Below are 22,517 nucleotides of genomic sequence, written 5' to 3' on the forward strand. Positions count from 1 at the left end.
AGAAATGATGCCGCATATCTACAACTATCTGATCTTTGACAAACCTGACAAAAACAAGAAATGGGGAAAGGATTCCCTATTTAATAAATGGTGCTGGGAAAACTGGCTAGCCATATGTAGAAAGCTGAAACTGGATCCCTTCCTTACACCTTATACAAAAATTAATTCAAGATGGATTAAAGACTTATATGTTAGACCTAAAACCATTAAAATCCTACAAGAAAACCTAGGCAATACCATTCAGGACATAGGCGTGGGCAAGGACTTCATGTCTAAAACACCAAAAGCAATGGCAACAAAAGCCAAAATTGACAAATGGGATCTCATTAAACTAAAGAGCTTCTGCACAGCAAAAGAAACTACCATCAGAGTGAACAGGCAACCTACAGAATGGGAGAAAATTTTTGCAACCTACTCATCTGACAAAGGGCTAATATCCAGAATCTACAATGAACTCAGACAAATTTACAAGAAAAAAACAAACAACCCCATCAAAAAGTGGGCAAAGGACATGAACAGACACTTCTCAAAAGAAGACATTTATGCAGCCAAAAAACACATGAAGAAATGCTCATCATCACTGGCCATCAGAGAAATGCAAATCATAACCACAGTGAGATACCATCTCACACCAGTTAGAATGGCCATCATTAAAAAATCAGGAAACAACAGGTGCTGGAGAGGATGTGGAGAAATAGGAACACTTTTACACTGTTGGTGGGACTGTAAACTAGTTCAACCATTGTGGAAGTCAATGTGGTGATTCCTCAGGGATCTAGAACTAGAAATACCATTTGACCCAGTCATCCCATTACTGGGTATATACCCAAAGGACTATAAATCATGCTGCTATAAAGACACATGCACACGTATGTTTATTGCGGCACTATTCACAATAGCAAAGACTTGGAACCAACCCAAATGTCCAACAACGATAGACTGGATTAAGAAAATGTGGCACATATACACCATAGAATCCTATGCAGCCATAAAAAATGATGAGTTCATGTCCTTTGTAGGGACATAGATGAAATTGGAAAACATCATTCTCAGTAAACTATCGCAAGGACAAAAAAACCAAACACTGCATGTTCTCACTCATAGGTGGGAATTGAACAATGAGAACTCATGGACTCAGGAAGGGGAACATCACACTCCGGGGACTGTTGTGGGGTTGGGGGAGGGGGGAGGGACAGCATTAGGAGATATACCTAATGCTAAATGACGAGTTAATGGGTGCAGGAAATCAACATGGCACATGGATACATATGTAACAAGCCTGCACATTGTGCACATGTATCCTAAAACCTAAAGTATAATAATAAAAAATAACAAAAAAAAGAGAGGTAAACTCTTCAAATATAAAGACAAATACGGGTGATGACAGATGGAAAATGTCAGCATTCTGGAAGATGGAAAACAAAGAATGGATAACTGACGTAGAGCAGAGAAACTGAAGTTAACATCCTGCATAGGAGGAAGCCAATAGAAAGACAAGTCAGTCTGCCCTGAATTCCCCAAAGGCTAGAGGCTGGACAGCCAGGTACCTATGAAAGGGAGCCTCACAAGGTATGACTTATACATGCAAGCCAAGGTCTATGAGGTCAAAACAGCTCAAAAGTCCACTAGGAGATCAAGGCAGAGGCAGGGATTGTTGGGAGTTAGGACAGAGCAGAGGCCACGAGTCAGGAGGTTACTCTGGACTCTTCGATACTACCCATGTCAAAGTGCAGAAAAGACTCTGATCCAGAAAGGCATTTGTTTGCTTAAGGATTTTTAAAAGACTGATTAGGCCGGGCACGGTGGTTCACAACTGTAATCTCAGCACTTTGGGAGGACAAAGCAGGAATATTCCTTGAGCCTTGAAGACCAGCCTGGGAAACATAGGGAGACCCTGGCTCTAAAAAAAAAAAATAAAAACAAAAATAAATTGTGTTTTATTTTTATTTTTTATTTTTTTTTTTTGAGACGGAGTCTCGCTCTGTCACCCAGGCTGGAGTGCAGTGGCTCAATCTCGGCTCACTGCAAGCTCCGCCTCCCGGGTTCACGCCATTCTCCTGCCTCAGCCTCTCCGAGTAGCTGGGACTACAGGCGCCCGCCACCACGCCCGGCTAATTTTTTTGTATTTTTAGTAGAGACGGGGTTTCACCGTGGTCTCGATCTCCTGACCTCGTGATCCGCCCGCCTCGGCCTCCCAAAGTGCTGGGATTACAAGCGTGAGCCACCGCGCCCGGCTAAATTGTGTTTTAATTAGCCGGGTGTCATGGTATGTGTCTGTAGTCCCAGCTTCTTGGGAGGCTGAAGAGGGAGGATCGCTTGGGCCTGGGAGATTCAGGCTGCAGTGAGCTGTGATCACGCCACTACACTCCAGCCTGGGCAAAAAGAATGAAACTCCATTTTTTTCTAAAGAAAAAAAAAAGACAGATTAGCTTCTTTGAAGTTAAATTGGTTGTCCAAGAAGCCAAATCATTTAGACTTTCAATAATGCACCCTCTTAATGAATGCCTTATATTCATTTATTTAAAATAGACACTCAGTTGACTAATCTCCATTTAATTCAACTTGCCCAACTTAACCACAACTCTCATTCCTTCTGTAAAATGACTAATGCCCACATACTTCTGTCCCCACTAGCTGAGGTGCATATTTACCAAGAGTCAAAATGGGTTTGTTCTTTTTTTTTTTTTTGAGACAGAGTCTCGCTCTGTCGCCCAGGCTGGAGTGCAGTGGCGCAATCTTGGCTCACTGCAAGCTCCACCTCCCAGGTTCACACCATTCTCCTGCCTTAGCCTCCCGAGTAGCTGGGACTACAGGCGCCCGCCACCACGCCCGGCTAATTTTTTTGCATTTTTAGTAGAGACGGGGTTTCACTGTGTTAGCCAGGATGGTCTCGATCTCCTGACCTCGTGATCCGCCAGCCTCGGCCTCCCAAAGTGCTGGGATTACAGGCATGAGCCACCACGTCCGGCCAAAATGGGTTTGTTCTTAAACTTATTTATGCCAGTTGTACTTGTCATTGTAATTATATCATTTGATTAAGTATTACATAAAGCAACAAAAATTGAGTACTAAGGAGAAGAGTAGTTGTTTCTATGGAAGCTAAATTGAGACTACTTGTCATGCCTGGCAGATTGAACACCTGCATTTTCTCCTGTTTCTCCCAAAACCTTAATAAAGGAACAAAAGGCATAAACCCATAAGGGCAAAGAATGAGAAAGGAGATATATTAGAGTTGAGATGTCAGCAACATTTTGGAATAGGCTAATTGGTAATTAATTTTAAGTTTCAACTTTTACCATTCTGCAAGTGTCCGCAGGGGAGAAAGCCTCAAAAACAAGGTGATTCAAGCTGGGTGTGGTGGTGCATACCTGTAATCCTAGCTACTCGGGAGGCTGAGGTGGGAGGATCGCTTGAGTCCAGGAGTTTAAGCCTTCAGTGAGCTATGATCATGCCACTGCACTCCAGCCTGGGCAACAGAATGAGACCCTGTCTCAAAAACACAAATGAAAAAGGCAAGGTAATTCCTACCACAGAATTAGCAAAAGCAGGGGAACTAGCTATCCCCCTCATCTCCTCCTCCTCTAGCCCATATGGCCAGCTGACAGTCCCTCCCCCCAACCCTGGCAGGAAAGTGGATCTTTTAAAGTTGGACTGGGGAGACCATGGACTGGTGGACAACAGGCACAACTTGGCGGGTGAGAGGGAGGCAACTGAGAAAACTCAGGGACTGGGGAGAGTCTGCACACTGACCTTTGAAACTCCAGCCCTCTCCCACTGCTTGGCTGCCAGAATTCTGACTACAGGGCAAGACTGGCTACAGAATTTGCAGGGCCCAGTGCAAAATAAAAATGTAGGGCTCCTTGTTTAAGACAAAATTTTCAAGATGGCAAAATTTCTCTTAAATGGTCCAATACTGTTATAAATTTAGTAAGAGTTAAATCTTGAATCCCAAATCTAAGTCAGTTACACAATTTATATGTTAAATTGGAATCACAGGCTAATCTGTTTCTCTAATATGCCTTTTTTTTTTTTTTTTTTTTGAGCACAGCAGTAGAACAAGCGTGAGGTCCTTCTAAGGGCAGGGCCCTGTGAGACTGCATGGGATGCCGGCCCATGAAGCCAGCCCTGCTGCAGGTTATTCCCGCACAGGCAAGGGACCGAAGGACTGTTCTTGGAAACTGGACAATCCAGAGAAATGACCCACATATACTGTCACGTGGGAATTTCTCAATAAAAATGTCCAATTCTTATCAAATTGTCAGTGTGGGTACTTTATGCATTTAATGGCAATTTTTGCACACAGAAAAATTATTCAGAGACCATTTTGTTCTTTTTAATTCATATTTTGCCTATTGCAAATTTTAAAACCTAGTTCTTCCTTAAACTTTTAAATTCGATTTCCAGATCTGATTTGGTAGACTTATAAAATCTACCAAAATGCAATATTAACTTTAAAGGGGACTTTTAGCATCTAATTAATTAATTCCCTTAATCTTTTTTAAATCATGTTCATGAATGTAATAAACACCTGTAATCCTAGCTACTTGGGAGGCTGAGGTGGGAGGATTGCTTAAGGCCAGGAGTGCAGTGAGCTATGTTTGTGCCACTGCACTCCAACCTGGGCAACAGAGTGAGACTGTCTCAAAAAACAAACAAACGTGGCTGGGTGCAGTGGTGCACATCTGTAATCCCAGCACTTTCAGAGGCTAAGGTGGGCAGATCACTTGAGGTCAGGAGTTCAAGACCAGCCTGGCTAACATGGTGAAACTCCGTCTCTACAAAAAACAAAAAAATTAGCCAGGTATGGTGGTGCGTGCCTATAATCCCAGCTACTCGGGAAGCTGAGGCAGGAGAATCTCTTAAACCCATGAGGCAGAGGTTGTAGTGAGCCGATATGGCCTCACTGCATTCCAGCCTGGGTGACAGAGTGAGACCCTGTCTCAAAACAAACAAACAAACAAATGAAAATTATTACCAGTGTATAATAATTTCATTTTCATTTTAAATTCTTCAATTGGCTTATAACAAAACTTCCCAAGAAAATCTCCTACAAATAACTTCTCAAGTAAAATGTCTCATAATAATTAAATTTATAAATACAATAGGACTTAATTTCTCTTAAATGGTCCAATACTGTTATAAATTTAGTAAGAGTTAAATCTTGAATCCAAAATCTAAGTCAGTTACACAATTTATATGTTAAATTGGAATCACAGGCTAATCTGTTTCTTTAATATGCCTTTTTTTTTTTTTTTTTTGAGCAAGGTACCATCCAGGCTGGAATACAGTGGTGCTATCATAGCTCACTGCAGCCTCAAACTCCTGGACTCAAGTAATCCTCCTGCCTCAGCCTCCCAAGTAGCTCAGGACTACAGGCATGCATTATCATGCCTGTAATGAGAAAAACCTGGAATTATATAGAAAAACCTTCCCCCAAGCTGGGAGGGAGCCAAGAGACCAAAAAATGACTCAGACAAGTCCAGTTTGGCAAGTAGATGAGTTTATTTGGACTTATATAGGAGGTACTCCCGGACAGTAGCAGGACAGCTTTAGAGACCCATGCTGCCTCCCATCCCTATGCTGCTTTTAAACTAATTTTCTGGCCCTTTGCCTATTGTGTGTGTTATGGGACTTTTTTCCCAGGTAGGTTCTCAGATACTCTCTGGAATGTTTGGGTTCTCAGGGACACCTGCTCCTTGACAGGACAGAGCAAGACCCCATCTCTAAAAAAAGAATAAAAAGAAGTACCAAAAATAAGGATTTTAACTAACATTTAATACCATATGTTTACTTTGTAACTTTTCTAAATTCTAAATTTCATGAAGTTAAAGAAAGTTGTTTATTTGAAGAAACATTACCTTTCCACTTAGGGAACATCATCTTCTCAGCTGGCTGAGTTTACTCTGACCAAAGACTTCAGCTGAGCATGACACTTGGAATTATAAGACACCCTGGAAATATTTCTTGTGACTCTGATTGCCAAGCTGAGTTCCTTTCTGTAGTTACTACATTTTGGACTCTAAAATCCAGTCCTTGAGTTTCAGTCCTAAATACTCCTTTATTCCTGGAGTTTGCAACCCCAAATAAGATTGTAGCTAGGACAGGCACAGTAATCCCAGTACTGAGAGGCCAAGATGGGTGAATCATTTGAACCTAGGAGTTCAAGACCAGCCTGGGCAACATGGTGAAACCCTGTCTCTAATAAAAATACAAAAAATCTGCTGTGTGTGGTAGTGTGTGCCTGTAGTCTCAGCTACTCGGGAGGCTAAGGTGGGAGAATTATCTGAGCCCAGGAGGCTGACGCTGCAGTGAGCCACGATCGTGCCACTGCATCCAGCCTGAGTGACAGAGTGAAAACCTGCCTCAAAAAAAAGATTGCAGCTAACATCTTTCATCACTACTTGGTTTTATATTTTTTCAATTCTCCTTAGATATGTAATGTTTTCCAACTACCTGTAAAGATACTTATGGTCATTCCATTGGATCCTCAGGATTCTTATTTAAGTCTGTGTGTTAGTCAGGGTTCTCTAGAGGGACAGGACTAATAGGATAAATGTGTATATGAAAGGGAGTTTATTAGGGAGTATTGGCTCACATAATCACAAGGTGTAGTCCCACAATAGGCCTTCTGCAAGCTGAGGTGCCAGGAAGCCAGTCCGAGTCCCAAAACCTCAAAAGTAGGGAAGCCAACAGTGCAGCCTTCAGTCTGTGGCCAAAGGCCCAACGGCCCCTGGCAAACCACTGGTGTAAGTCCAAGAGTCCAAAAGCTGAAGACCTTGGAGTCTGATGTTCGAGGGCAGGAAGCATCCAGTACAGGAGAAAGATGGAGGCCAGAAGACTAAACCAGTCTAGTCCTTCCACTTTCCTCCTCCTGCTTTTATCCTAGCCACCCTGGCAGCTGATTAGATGGTGCTGGCAGCTGATTGAGGGTGGGTCTGCCTCTCCCAGTCCACTGACTCAAATGTTAATCTCCTTTGGTAACACCCTCACAGACACACCCAGGAACAATACTTTGCATCCTTCAATCTAATCAAGTTGACACTCAATATTAACCATCACAGTCTGTTAAAACCTTTTTGGAGTTGGTAGAATCCCAAAATGTTTTCATGTCCTTCTTTATGGTAGGGTCACACCCCTATGGACATTAAATGACATCCAACTGAATTCTGCATTATCATGGATTTGTCAGATAGTGCTAAGGTCATTCTAATGACTGTGAGCATTCTACAGCAAGGCCCACAGTAAACAGGCCCCAGCTAGTCACAGAGTTTCAGTTTTTAGTGCTTCACTCTTAAATACAGGCAAACAATTAAATAACATCAGATAGTTGAGGAAAATTTTCTAACACAAAAGACAAAGAGGACAACAAACATTAAAAATAACTTGGAAGAAACAGAGATCATATAGGGAGGAGAGGAAAACAATAATTCACATCCTCAAAGAAATTTAAGAAAATATTATACCCAAAACCAAACAGGATGCTATATACAAAAAATAAAAATGAAAAATTAAAGAAGCATTCAAAGAATTAGGTTGGAAAACATAATTATAGAAATCTCCCAGGAAGAAATAAAAAAAGAGGCCAGACACAGTGGCTGACACCTGTAATCCCAGCACTTTGGGAGACCAAGGCAGGCGGATCAATTGAGCCCAAGATTTCAAGAACAGCCTGGGTAACATAATGAAACACCACCTCTACAAAAAATTTAAAAAAAATTAGCCAGGTGTGGTGGTGTGTGCCTGTAGTTCCAATCACTTGGGAGGCTGAAGTAGGAGGATCACTTGAGCCCCGGAGGTCAAGGTTGCAGTGAACTGTGGTCGTACCACTGCGCTCCAGCCTGGGTGACACAGTAAGACCCTGTCTCAGAAAAAAAGGAAGAGGAGGAGGACGAGGAGGAGGAGGAGGAGGAGGGGAAGCAGGAAGAGGAAGATTAGGAAGGGGAGGAGGAGGAGGGAGAAGAGGAAGAAGAAAGAAAAAGGAAGAAGAAAAAATAAGAAGAAGGAGGAGGAGTGGGGGGAGGGGAAGAAAAACAAGAAAACAACAGTGAACAACAGAAGAGAAAAGATAAAAGAATTAGAAGAGGTCCAATATACAAACAACAGAACACTAGAGAGAAAAGAGAAAATGGGGCAGAAGTAGAAGTCAATATCCTACCTCACAAAATATTAATTTTCTAGGTCAGTGGTTCTCAAAGTGTGGTTTGGAACTCCAAGACCATTTCAGGGAGAACATGAAGTCGACACTATTTTAATAATAATGCTAACTTGTTATTTGTCTTTTTCACCCTCTTTCACCAACAAATGTAGAAGGGAGTTTTTCAGAGTCTACCCGATTTGTAATGATGTCATCATTCTGAGGATTTATATTTTCTTACGATTTTAAATTTCTTAGTTCCAATTTCTAATATGGTAAATAATACATAGTTATAAGCCACATTAGAAAAACTTCTTTAGGATCTTCAATAACTTTGAAGAGTTTGAGAACCACTATTCCAGGTGATCATTTAATCTAAATATAGCTAAGCACATTCGTTTGAAGCTCCTATACAACACCCAAAATGCAACCTATATTACTATTGTCTCCTCTTCCTTTTCTCTGAGCTTCCCACTAAAAATTCCACTCATACAAAAACATAAAAGAATTTACTGACTTTGTAAGGGATGTGGATAAAGGAGTTTATATCAATCAGCATTTCACTTCAAACCCCCGCAAGACCTGCCTCTTCTCCCAAGTTTCCCTGTTTTTACTTTTCCCTCATGCTCTCTCTGGTTTTGTCTGGTGCAGTGGAGTACAGTGGCCCACTCAAGGCTCACTGCAGCCTCGACTTCCTGGGCTCAAGCTATCCTCCTACCTCAGTCCCCTGAGCAGCTGATACTACAGGCGCCCACCACCACACCTGGCGAATTTTTGTATTTTTTGTAAAGATGGGGTTTCACCATGTTGCCTAGCCTAATCTCGAATTCTTGGGCTCAAGCAGCCCACCCATCTCAGCCTCCCAAAGTGCTGAGACTACAAGTGTGAGCCACCTTGCCTGGCCTCCATCCTCTCTCTTAGTATTGTTATTTTCCTCTTACCCTTTTCTCTTCCCTCATATAGGGAAGTTTAAGTTTATCCAAGATTTAGCTAAACTAGCAAAAATAAAAAACAAAAAACAAAAAACCCATATTACTGATATCCACCCTCAATAGAAGACAGAAAGAAAAAGAGGAATTATAGTTTCTGATACAAAGAAAAAATTTAAGGCCAGGTGCAGTGGCTCACGCCTGTAATCTCAGCACTTTGGGAGGCCAAGGAAGGAGGATCACTTGAGCCCAGGAGTTCAAGACCAGCTGGGCAACATACGGTGACTCTGTCTCTACAAAAAACATAAAAATTAGCCAGATGTGGTGGTATGCACCTGTAGTCCCAGCTACTCGGGAGGCTGAGGCAGAAGGATTGCTTTAGCCTGGGAGTTCAAGGCTGCAGTGACCTATGATTGCACCACTGTACTCCAGCCTGGGCAACAGAGTGAGATCCTGTCAAAAAAAAAAAAGAAAAAGAAAAGAAAGAAAGAGAAATTTTAATCACAAAAACTACTATATTCATTGGAGAAAAAGCAAAACACATATAAACAGAAAGAACATTTTTAAAAAAATGATGCTGTCTCTCACCCAAAAATAAACATTATTAATATATTGGTATACTCCCTTCCAGATTTTTTCCTCCATAGACAAATACCTACACCTAATTGTTAAACAATGGGGTCTTAGTACATGCCATGTATAATCCACTTTTTTACTTAGCATATTCTAAACAATGTCCATGTCAAATACATCTATGAAATATTATTTTCCCAAACTTTCTCTAAAAACTTTTTCAAAACCAGGCATAGTGGCTCATGCCTATAATCCCAGCACTTTGAGAGGCTGAGGCTTGAGCCCAGGAGTTCAAGGCTGCAGTGAGCTGTGATCATGCCACTGTACTCTAACCTGGGCAACAGAGAAAGACCCTGTCTCTAAAAAATAGGAAATAAAAAATAAAAACTTTTTCAAACTGAGAAAAAAATTTGACAGTTTCATAAACACTCTTATGCCCTTCACATACAATTAATGTTAGAAGATTTACCCTGAACATCTCACTTGTCTGCATGGCTCAGGTCCTCTGATCAAAGGCAATTGCAAACAACTCACGAATACTTATATAAGGAGACATCTCAGGATAGCAAAGCGTAGACATGTTTCCCTCCCTGGAGATAGTCCAGGATAGTAAAGATAAAGATCTCTTCTTCCTCCCTTCCTGGACAAGACTTGCTTACATTCCAGAGGAAACTGAGGTTTCTCTCTCTCTGGAGGGGATGATGGGCAGGTCTCTGGCAGTTATATATAAGATCAGAGTTTCCTAATTTTTACAGGGTTCCTCTCCTGTAATGCACCCCACTGCATGTGCAGGTACCATCTCGCCCTCACGACGACCCTTGGAAACCAACACAGGATGTTGCTTGGGCAGCTGCTTTTGCTATGAATGATTAATTGTTTTTGTTTCTGACTCAGAAGCCTCATTTAAAAGTAAGTTTCTGCAAAACCATTTTTAATGGCTGAATATACTATTTTAAGCTTCCATCATAATTTAGTCAGTCTATACTGCTGGACATTTAGATTGTTTCCAACAGTTTGGAAATATCCTTATTGTAAATAGCATTGTGATGAATGAACTTTTATAACTAAATCTTTTTTCACATGCTAAATTCTTTCTTTAGGATAAATTCCAATGGCTGGGTGCTGTGGCGTGTGCCTGTAGTCCCAGTTATCGGAAGGCTGAGGTGAGAGAATCACTTGAGCCCAGGAGTTTGAAGCCAGCCTGGGAAATAGAGCAAGATCCTATCTTTAAAACAGATAAAAATGAAAAAGTTCCAAGAAGTGTTAATTGTTGGGTCAAAGGACACGCACAATTTTAAAGTTTCGGTATGTATTTATGTATTTCCAAGCTGTCTTCCAGAAAGTCTATCAATCTATACTTTCAATAGCAAAGTGTAAGAACGCAACTGTTCTTATATCCCTGCCAACAGTGTTACTGACATTTTGAATAAGCAAAAAAAAAAAAAAAAAAAAGAAGAAGAAGACATCTATCTCATTGTTTTAATCAGCATTTATTCATAAATGTGACTGAACTTCATTAGCGTGTTCATTAACTATTTATAGGGAGACTATGGCCTGCAGCTGATCGCAGAAAATCATCAAATACTAAGGCAACTATCACACAGCCTCTCATATGTGTCTCTTCTCTCCCCACATCTGCTGAGGGTTCAGTTCTTCCAAGTTCAGATTCTCAAAGAGATGAACCTGATATAGCCATTTCATATTAGGTTGTATCACCAGCCAGTCTAAGGGACCGCTAACTGGAAGTTTAAGGTGGAATTTAGAGTCTGAATCCTATCACCCGTCCCTCTTTTCCTCCAGGGTTTTGCGTGATAGAAAAACTAGATCACCAGCCAAACAAGAATCCAAATGTCAGCTGTCTTTTTTTTTTTTGAGATGGGATCTTGCTCTGTTGCCTGCCCAGGTTGGAGTGCTGTGGTGCTATCACCACCCACTGCAACTTCAATCTCCCCAGCTCAAGCCATCCTCCTGCCTCAGCCTCTCAAGTAGCTGGGACTATAGACATGCACCACTATATTCAGCTAATATTTTTATATTTTGTAGAGACAATGTCTTACTATGTTGCCCAGGCTGGCCTCAAACTTCTGAGCTCATGTGATCCTCCTACCTCAGCCTCCCAAAGTGCTGGGATTACACCATGCCCGGCCCAAATGTCAGTTGTCTTCATGGTTGGTCAGGCACCCAAAAACATACCCTTGAAGAGTTCTCTGATGCTGGCCAGTTTGGGGATGGCAACAGGGTCACATCTCACCTTCCTGAATTGAAGATAGTTTCCTGGCCTGGCAGGACTGATCAGAATTCCACCTCAGTTCCCACTGCCAATCACAGGCAGAAAAACTAGAAAAGTGAAAGAGTGGTGCACTGCAAAGCAGAAGGAAGAGAAAGCCTGGCTGCCTTTCAGTTCAGTGACTATGCAGAATCCCTTGTCTCCAAGTAAAAGCATGGCCCTGTGAATTTCACAGATCTTAACTGATCCTATTAATCTTTTCTCCTCGCTGTGAATAGGCAGAGGCCAGATATGTTTATTTCTAATATTCCCCGTGATAGCAGTTTTTCATTTTTGGCCTCCTAGTATCTAAACACACTTCCTATTTGGAAAAAATTCCAATAAAGAAGCTTAAGTATGGACAAATAGCGCCTTTCTCAGATCCCTTGACTCTAGAATTTGGGCACAAGACCTTCCAATCAGACACTCCTACCTAAGACCTTGATTCTAGAGTAACAGAAAGAAGCAAATGGCACTTAGAATCTTTCCAGAGGTGGAAGAGGAAGCAATAAGGGTACTGTCCAATGTCCAATGGTGGTTGTGCCAATGACAGACGCAGTTGGATACTAACCAGATACTTCCTGTGTATTGATTTGGTCTCTATTTCTGGCTGCCTAATTTCCCATGGCTCCTTTCCAAGTTCCAAGCCTCATTCTTCAGCTTTTCCAACAATTTTGTGAGCTATCCAATGTCCTTTCAATAAATTCATTTTCTCTCTAACTAACCAAGAGTTAGTCTCCATTGTTTGGGAACCTGGAAATTTGGTTAGTACATACATCTTTTTGTGCCTTTTCTATGAAGACAAAAAGATAAGAAAGAGGGATGCCCACCTCCAGTTCAGAAGTATCCACTATCCTGACTTTTGTGATAAACATTTCATGGTTTTGCTTTGTAGTCTTAGCATCTATGTATATAGTCAGGGGAATGAGAATAATATGGTAGAAAATATGATCCCTGTCTGTCAATAGGGCTTCTCTGAAAGAGATGGCAGTGACTCCAGTCTCTAACATTCTTATTATGTCCAGATTAACTATACGATAGCTTCCTAGATGACAATCCTGGTGCAAACCATCCTATTTCCCACTATCAGGATTCCTCTCTGCTTTTAATTTATTATAAATTGCTTATGCGTATTTAACATATAAGATGTATGTAACATTTAAAGTATATGTAAGTTATGAGCATAAAAATGAAATGAACACACATGAATCCACACCTAAGTTAAGAACATCACCAACAATGGTGAAGCTACCTGTGCACTTGTCCTGGATGTCATACCTCTACCTCTCCTTGTGCTGATCATTCCTTTAAAACAATTATGAAATATAACTGACATAAACATAAATATACATGTTGATGAATCATCATGAAAGGAAAATCTACAGAACCATACCAACGTTGAGGAAATAAAACATTTCCTACTCCCAGAACCCCTCCTCATACCCTCTCCCAGGCCCCGCTATTTGTCCCCTCTTGGTCATAAACTCCTCTCTCTTTATCAGAGGTATCCACTGTCCTGACTTTTGTGATAATCATTTTCTTGGCTTTTCTATACAGTTTTACCACCTGTGTCTGTATCCCTAAACAACATCATTTCATTTGGCCTCATTTTGAACTTTAGATGAATGGATCATACTGTATATATTCTTTTGTGTCTTCTGTCATTCAATATTTTATTTATGAGATTCATCCATGTTGTTGAGTAGAACTGCAATTTGTTCATTTGCATTGCCGTAAAGTATCCCATCACAGGAATGTACCATGATGTATTTATTTATTTTACTGTGGATAGACGTTGTGTTGTATTCAGTGTGGGGTATGATGAACAACGCTGCTTTGAATATTCTGATGCATGTATCCTAGGAGATCTTTAAGGTCATCAGCCTGGCAGTAGAATACCATCACGGGATATATGTATCTTCAACTTTACTAGATAATGCCAAATTGTTTCCCAAACTGAACACACCAATTAACCAACAGCAGTCTGAAGAGTTTCTGCCACATCACATCCTTGCCAACAATTGGTGTTATCAAACTGTTGAATTTTAGCCAATCTAGAGGATAGTTAATGGTATCTCACTGTGGTTATACTTGCATTTCCCTAATTAATAATGAGACTGAGCATATTTGCATGTTTATTGACCATTTATATTTTCTTCTGTTCAAGTCTTTGCTCATTTTTTTTCAATGTGATTGTCTATCATTGATTTGAAAGAGTTTTCATATATCCTGGAGGCTATTCTTTATCAATTATACATGTGGCAAATATCTTGTACTCTGTACCTTGCTTTTTTGCTTATTTCATGCTATCTTTTGGCAAACAAAAGTTCTTTATTTTAATATAGTCAAATGTAAGAATCTTCTCATTTATGGTTGGTGATATTGATAGTTTTAAAATTCTATACCTTTGAAGTCATATTCTTCTGTATTAATTTCTATTTTTTAAAAAATTAGATATGGGAGTTTTCACTATGTTGCAAATGCCAACACCAGTTCTGAGAATGAGAAGCTAAACCTGGAGCCATGGCAACATGAGGAAGCTGAAGCTCCAGGATCTTTGAAGGGCGCACTAAAGTGGTCCAGATGCCATCTGGCTTTTAGCAGAGGTATATAAAAGTCCTTCTGAAGGAAAGCATCCCAAATGTAAGCCCTTGGAATTTCCATTGATTTAAATTCAATAAAATAAACTTACAATAAAAAACTACAGGGAGATTAAGCCACCATGAGTCAGTGAACAAAAACAACAACAAAAAAATGATTTAGTCCCCCAGAAACTTCAAATATTGGAATTATCATATAGGGAAAATAAAAATAAGCCTGTATAAAATATTTAAGAAAATAAAGGATGAAATAAAAAACATAATTTATGTCCACATAAAAACCTGCACATGAATGTTCATAGGAACTTTATCCATAAGTGCCAAAATTTGGAAGCAACCAAGATGTCCTTCAATTGGTGAATAGGTTAAAAAAAAAAGAAGGTATATCCAGACAACGGGATATTATTCAGTGATTAAAAGAAATGAGCTGTCAAGCCATGAAAAGACACAGACAAACCTTAAGTGCATGTTGCTAAGTGAAAAAACAACAACAACAAAAAAAACAATGGAAAGGCAACATCCTGTGTAATTCCAACTATATGACATTCTGGAAAAAGCAACACTGTAGAGACAGTAAAAAATCAATGGTTACTATGGGTGTGGGAGGAGGCTGGTTTGGGATGAATAGGTAAAGCACAGATTTTTAGGGCAGTGAAACTATTACGTACAATGTGCCATGACAGATACATGGTATTATATATTCATAAAAATTCATATAGGCAAGGAACAAGGGATTATTAAAAATGACCAGACAGATTTGAAAGGTTTCTGTATTGTTTAGAAAGATGATAAAGATACTGATTAATATTAGACTTCAATGAGTTAATGATCCATGCTGTAATTTCTATGGTAACCAATAAAAGAAGAGAAGCAAGATGTACACATTCCAGTGAGTAGAGGGGGAAGAATTAGTGATATTTTAAAAATTATAAATGCAAAAAAGGAGTGATACGGTTTAGCTGTGTGTCACCACCCAAATCTCATCTCAAATTGTAATCATCACGTGTTGAGGGAGGGACTGGTGGGAGGTGACTGGATCATGGGGATGGTCTCCCTCATGCTGTTCTAGTGACAGTGAGTTCTCACGAGGTCTGATGTTTATAAGTGTTTGGCAGTTCCTTCTCTGCTCTCTCTCTCTCCTGCTGCCTTGTGGAGAAGGTGCTTGCTTCTCCTTTGCTGTCCACCATTGTATCAGTCCCTTCTCACACTGCTATGAAGAAATATCTGAGACTAGGTAATTTATAAAGGGAAGAAGTTTAATTGACACAGTTCTGTATGGCTGGGGAGGCCTCAGGAAACTTACAATCATGGTGGAAAGGGAAGCCAACATATCCTTCTTCACATGGCAGCAGGAGAGACAAATGCAAGCAGGGGAAGTGCCAGATGCTTATAAAACCATCAGAGCTTGTGAGTCTCACTCACTATCACAAGAACAGCATAGAGGTAACCACATCCACGATTCAATTACCTCCCACTGGGTCCCTCCTACAACACATGGGGATTATGGGAACTATAATTCAAGATGAGATGTGGGTGGAAACACAGCCTAATTGTATCAACCATGATTGTAAATTTCCTGAGGCCTCCAAAGCCATGCAGAACTGTGAGTCAATTAAACATCTTTTCTTTATAAATTACCCAGTCTCAGGTAGTTCTTTATCGAAGTGTGAAAATGGACTAATACAGAAGATTGGTACTGGAAGTGGGGCACTGCTATAAAGATACCTGAGTATGTTGAAGCAAGTGTGGAACTGGGTAACAGGCAGAGGTCACCCCACTTTGGAGGGCTCAGAAGAAGACATGAAGATGTGGGAAAGTTTGGAACTTCCTGGAGAATTGTTGAATGATTTTGACCAAAATGCTGATAGTGATATGGACAATGAAGTCCAGGCTGAGGTGGTCTTAGATGGAGACGAAGAACTTATTGGGAACTGGAGCAAAGGTCACTCTTGCTATGCTTTAGCAAAGAGACTGACAGCATTTTGCCCCTGCCCTAGAGATCTGTGGAACTTTAAACTTGAGACAGATTATTTAGGGTATCTGGTAGAAGAAACTTCTAAGCACCAAAGCATTCAAGATATCACATGGCTTTTTCTGAAAGCAAACGGTCACATGCATTCACAAGGAGATGATCTGAAATTGGAACTTATGTTTAAAAGGGAAGCAGAGCATAAAAGTTTGGAAATTTGCAGCCTGACCATGCAGTAGAAAACAAAGACCCATTTTCCAGGGAGAAATTCGAGCCAGCTGCAGGAATTTGCACAATTAACAAGGAGCTGAATGTTAATAGCTGAGACAATGGGGAAAAATGTCTCCAGGGAATTTCAGAGATCTTCAGGACAGCCCCTCCCATCACAGACCTAGAGGCCTAGGAGGGAAAAATGGTTTCCTGGGCTAGGCAGGCCCAGGGCTCTACTGCTGTGTGCAGCTTCAAGATATGGTGCCCTGTGTCCCAGCCACTCCAGCTCATGGCTAAAAGGGGCCAAGATACAGCTTGGACCATTGCTTCAGAGGGTGCAAGCCCCAAGCCCTGGCAGCTTTTATGTGGTGTTGGGCCTGCAAGTGTGCAGAAGCCGAGAGTTGACATTTAGAAACCTATGCCTAGATTTCAGAGCATGTATGGAAATGACTGGATGTCCAGTCAGAAGTCTGCTGCATGGGCGGAGCCCTCATGGAGAACCTCTACTAGTGCAGTGCAAAAGGGAAATGTGGGGTGGGATCATCCACACAGAGTCCCCACTGGGGCACCACCTAGTGGATCTGAGAATAGGGCCACTGTCCTCCAGACCCCAGAATGGTAGATCCACCAACAGCTTGCACCCTGGACCTGGAAAAGCTGCAGGCACTCAACTCCAGCCCATGAAAGCAGCCTTTGGGGCTGTACCCTGCAGAGCCACAGGGGCAGAGCTGCCCAAAGCCATAAGAGCTCACCTCTTGAATTAGCATGCACTGGATGTGAGACATGGAGTCAAAGGAGATTATTTAAGAGGTTTAATATTTAATGACTGCCCAACCAGGTTTCAGACTTGCATAGGGCCTGTGGCCCCTTTGTTTTGGCCAATTTCTCCCATGTGGAATGGGAACATTTACCCAATGCCTGTACCTCCATTGTATCTTGGAAGTAACTAACTTATTTTTGATTTTACAGGCTTGTAGGTGAAAGGGACTTGCCTTGTCTCAGATCAGACTTTGAACTTGGACTTTTGAGTTAATGCTGGAATGAGTTAAGACTTTGGGGGACTGTTGGGAAGGTATGATTGGAATAGCATGTGCAAATTCCCTGAGGCAAAAAAGGAGTACTGCTCGACGGAAGACCTAAGATGAAGCCAGTATGACTAGGGGCACGGTGAGACTGAGGAGGCAGGTAGGGTCTAATCTATGCAGATTTTTGTATACCACATTAAATATTTTATGCTTTATCCTAAGCGTCATCAAAAGCCATTTAAATATCTTTGGAGGTGGGGTAGAGGAAGGTAGTAGACCCGAACAAGGTTGTACGTGGAAAAGATCACTCTGGCTGTACTGTAGAGCAGGGGTCCCCAAACTCTGGGCCATGGACTGGTACAGGTCCATGGCCTGTTAGGAACCCGGCCACACAGCAGGAGGTGAGCAGCAGGCAAGTGAGCGTTACCACCCGAGCTCCACCTCCTGCCAGACCAACAGCGGCATTAGATTCTCATAGGAACACGAACCCTATCGTGAACTGTGCATGCAAGGGATCTAGGTTGCATGCTCCATCTAATGCCTGCTGATCTGAAGTGAAACAGTTTCATCCTGAAACCATTCCCTCCCCAGTCCATGGAAAAACTCTCTTCCATGAAACCAGTCCCTGGTGCCAGAAAGGTTGGAGATCACTGCTATAAAGAACAGACTGGAGTTGGGCCTAAGTGACTGCAAGAAGACACATTGAGTTTTAAACTGATTTCCAACTGAACAGAACTTTATGCATTCCTGCCTCCTCCTACTTTCCCATTAAGTAGATTATATTGAAAAAAAAAATCAGTCAAATGAATGAAAGAAGTTTTTAGATGAATGATTATTTGGTTTTGTAAAACAGTTCACTTCTTTATTTCTTTTGCAAAGAAATTTTTTTGCCCTCTGATCACAGTGTGCAATTTGGGCTCACCAACTTGCTCTTAAAAAAATTCAGGAAGGTCGGGTGTGGTGGTTCATGCCTATAATCCCAGCACTTTGGGAGGCTGAGGCGGGTGGATCACCTGATGTCAGGAGTTCGAAACCAGCCTGGCCAACATGGTGAAATCCCGTCTCTACTATACATACAAAAATTAGCCGGACGTGGGGGCAAGCGCCTGTAATCCCAGCTACTTGGAAGGCTGAGGCAGGAGAATTGCTTGAACCCAGGAGGTGGAGGTTGCAGTGAGCCAAGATTGTGCCATCACACTCCAGTCTGGGGGACAAGAGCAAGACTTCGTCTCCAAAAAAAAAAAAAATTTTCAGGAAAACAAGGCAACAGAATTTCTAAACAACCTGCAACGGCGGGAAAGGATGGGACCCTGACAATTGTCAATTTATACCTCCCATTTCATCTCTTGAGGTCTTGAAACTGCTTTTGCAAAAATTCTAACAGTGAGAAAATTGTGACTGAAATAGATCTAATCCAACCAGCCCCCATTTTGACTTTGTAAATCAAAGAACATGATCAAGGCAAGTCTCAATCATTTTAGGAGGTTTATTTACCATAGTAAAGGATGCATGCCAGGGAGGCAGGTATATGCCTATCTACAAAGATGATTTTGAGGGCTTCAGTACTTAAAGGGGAAAGGGTGGATACTGGGGGAAGAGAAATTTTTTTTTTTTTTTTTGAGATGGAGTCTCGCTCTGTCACCAGGCTGGAGTGCAGCGGTGCAATCTCGGCTCACTGCAACCTCCAACTCCAAGTGATTCTCTTGCCTCAGTCTCCCAAGTAGCTGGGACTACAGGCACATGCCACCACGTCCAGCTAATTTTTGCATTTTTAGTAAAGATGGGGTTTCACCATACTGGCCAGGCTGGTCTCAAACTCCTGACCTTGTGATCTGCCTGCCTGGCCTCCCAAAGTGCTGGGATTACAGGCATGAGCCACCCCACCCAGCCAAGAAGTATTTTTAAATTGTGTCAGTAGATAAAAAGATAAAACAGTTGCATCCTTTCGAATACACAAGTTTCATGTGAGTGGGGAGTGGAGGAAATATTCATGCCTTAGTCTGGCTCAGTTAATCTGTATTTTTACATAAGATAACGTAGACAATAGGGCAGAGGAAGCAATCAGATATGCATTTGTCTCAGGTGAGGAGAGGGAAGACTTTGAGTTCTGTCCTATGTCCCATACCTGTGAAGATATCAACTTACATTGCCAGGTTGAAATTCAACAGAACTGTTTTAGAGTAAAGATCTTTGGGCCTAAAAGGAATTTCCTTGTGGGCAAAATGTGAGGGAAGTATATAGCTTTTATCTTTGTAGCTATCTTATTTAAGAACCAAATGGGAGGCAGGTTTGTGTGACCCAGTTCCCAGCTTGACTTTTCCCTTTGGCTCAATGAATCTGGGGTTTTCCTTTCTCATCTTTAACCTCCAAAACTGCCCTTGTTCATTCCTGGGCTTGGACCAAGCTAACTTTGGGAGAAACTTAGTTTACAGTTTAAGTGATAATAGCCCCTCCCCAAAACTAAATCACTTTTGTAAAACTAATGAAAAGCCACCAGGTTAGAAGGATAAGAGGAGCTTGAATTCTGCTAAGACATAGGCTTCGTTAAGTTAAATGATTACCAGCCACTATTCCAGAGGTCACTAGATTTGCAGCTTCCCCAGTTCACTATTGTAGAACCTAAGATTGGCCTTTTGAAATAACCTTTCAGGCTTCTGATTTCGGATGGCTGACGACCCCACTGGGACCTTTGACTCTTGGCTCAACCAGTCCTGTGGCCTCCACCCAGAAGCAGGCTCAGTGCAGGAGGACCATTTTCCACACCCCTATAATTGCATTCCCAACCAATCAGCAGCACCCGTTCCTCCAACCTCCTGCCTGCCAAACTGTTTGTGTTTGTGTGTGTGTGGGGGGGGTGGGTGTTTCGTTTTGTCTGTTTTGTTTTGTTTTGTTTTGACTATAGCTCTCAGATCTTAGCCAAACTATTCTGGAAAGACCCTACCCTCTGAATTTTGGGGGAGATTTTGAGTAACAACTCCATCTCCAGGATCAATCTCATGTCAATTAAATTCTTTATTGCAATGCCATGGTCTCTATGAAGATTTTGTCTGTGCAGTGGGCAGGATGAATGTATTGGGTGATTACAGTGTCATAGATTTAAATACCACCACCACCCCCAGAACTCTGAGAAAAGATAATAGCTCAAACAGCTCTGAGCTGTCTGAGCCACGTGAGGTATGCAAAAACTTACCAGGTCCAGAGAGACAAGAGTTTGCCTGGGGGCAATTGTTTAGACATTTTGCTCCTGACTAGCAGCCTCACCCATTATCTTCATGTTCCTGGAATCTGTGATACAAAGAATAGTTTATAGCCAATCAATAGCTAATGTAATTTTAATGTAAATTCTTAGTAAACAACTTAGAAACTGCCTCTTTTTCCTTTAAAAACCCACTCGTAACTGCTGCTAATCAGAGTGTATATTTAGGGTAACTTGAATCTATGCTCCCAGGTAGCCATCTTCAACCTTTATGCTTGAATAAACTTCCTTTAAACTAGATTCTTACCTTTTTTATTATTTTAGGTTGACAATTCTCAAATTTATATCTCTAGCTCATTGGACTTCCTTCCCGAACCTCAGAGTCTAAATCTAATTGTCTATCCAGCCTCTCCACTTGGATGTTTAATAAGGATTTCAAATTCAACATATAAAAACCAAAATTCCTGACTTCCGCCTTAAAAATGGTTTCTTACAAGTTGCTCAAAACGCCTTTGACCTCACACTCCAAAACTAATATATCCATAAATCTTATGCTTCTACTTCTAAAATACGCACAGAATTCATTGTTGTTTTCATCACCTCGATCTCCACCACTCTGGCCCACACCACTATCACCATGGCTGGATTATTGTAATAACTTCCTGATACCACTTTTCACCAACTAATACGAGCATTTTCGTCTGGTTCCCTCAGGGGTCCTTAAGCCCCAGGCTGCGGATAGAACCAGTCCCTGGCCTGTTAGGAACCAGGAGGCACAGCAGGAGGTGAGCAGCAAGCAAGGGAGCATTACCTACTGAGCTCCGCCTCCCTCAGATCAGCGGTGGCATCAGATTCTCATAGGAGCGGGGACCCTATTGTGAACTGCGCATTGGAGGGATCTAAGTTGTGTGCTCCTTATGAGAATCTAATGATAAATGTAACGCCTTTGAATCATCCTGAAACCATCATACACCCCCCACCACGAAACCGGTCCCTGGTGACGAAAAGGTTGGGGGCCGCTGCATATAATCCCTGGGAGACTGATGACTTTGTCTCTTTCACTTAGTGCCATGAACTCCAGGGCAACTTTGTGGACGCTCCATAAACACTTGCTGGGAATGAACCCACAAATATTTTATACTACCACATATACAGTAATACATTTAAGGAGCTGCTTGGGTGTGTAAAAAATTGCAGGGGACGTTTACAAATAACCTCCTGAAACAAAGCAATGAATGGAAAGTGGGGTGAGCTGGTCGAAGCAACGCCCACAAGCTGCTCCAGCTTCCCAAAGCACAGGTTTTCCACCTAAGCCAACATCCTTTTATTTTTAGTCACTATAGCTATAAATCTACTCCCTTACCCCGCACCTCACTCTCAGCCGACAGCCCAATGGGCTTATCCTCCTCTCGCCCTCACGATGAGCGAGTCCACGCGGTCTCAGGCTGGAAGATGCACTTGAACACCTGCCCAGCACTCACGGACGACACTGGATTCTAGGCCGCCTGGGCTTCTCCACTGTACTAGGAATGTAAAATCAAAAGTCAGAAAGAAAACTTCGGAGGTGGAATCTCCAACCCGGCTACGGGTTAGGAAGCAAAGCGCACCTAGCAAA

At 41.7% G+C, this 22,517-nt stretch overlaps 1 long non-coding RNA gene across 1 annotated transcript; it reads right to left on the reverse strand.

Annotated features, from left to right (window-relative positions):
- Positions 1-1,374: 1,374 nt before the first annotated feature.
- LOC116466849 (uncharacterized) lies at positions 1,375-22,503 on the reverse strand. The gene is made up of 4 exons (XR_009213100.1): positions 22,266-22,503; positions 20,897-20,991; positions 3,369-3,490; positions 1,375-1,467 (listed from the first exon to the last, which is right to left on the reverse strand). It is a non-coding gene; the product is annotated as an uncharacterized LOC116466849 (long non-coding RNA).
- Between the last annotated feature and the right edge of the window lie 14 nt (positions 22,504-22,517).

Source organism: Hylobates moloch, unplaced genomic scaffold (genome assembly GCF_009828535.3).
Source record: "Hylobates moloch isolate HMO894 unplaced genomic scaffold, HMol_V3 SCAFFOLD_4, whole genome shotgun sequence".
In the NCBI taxonomy this organism is placed as follows: domain Eukaryota; kingdom Metazoa; phylum Chordata; class Mammalia; order Primates; family Hylobatidae; genus Hylobates; species Hylobates moloch.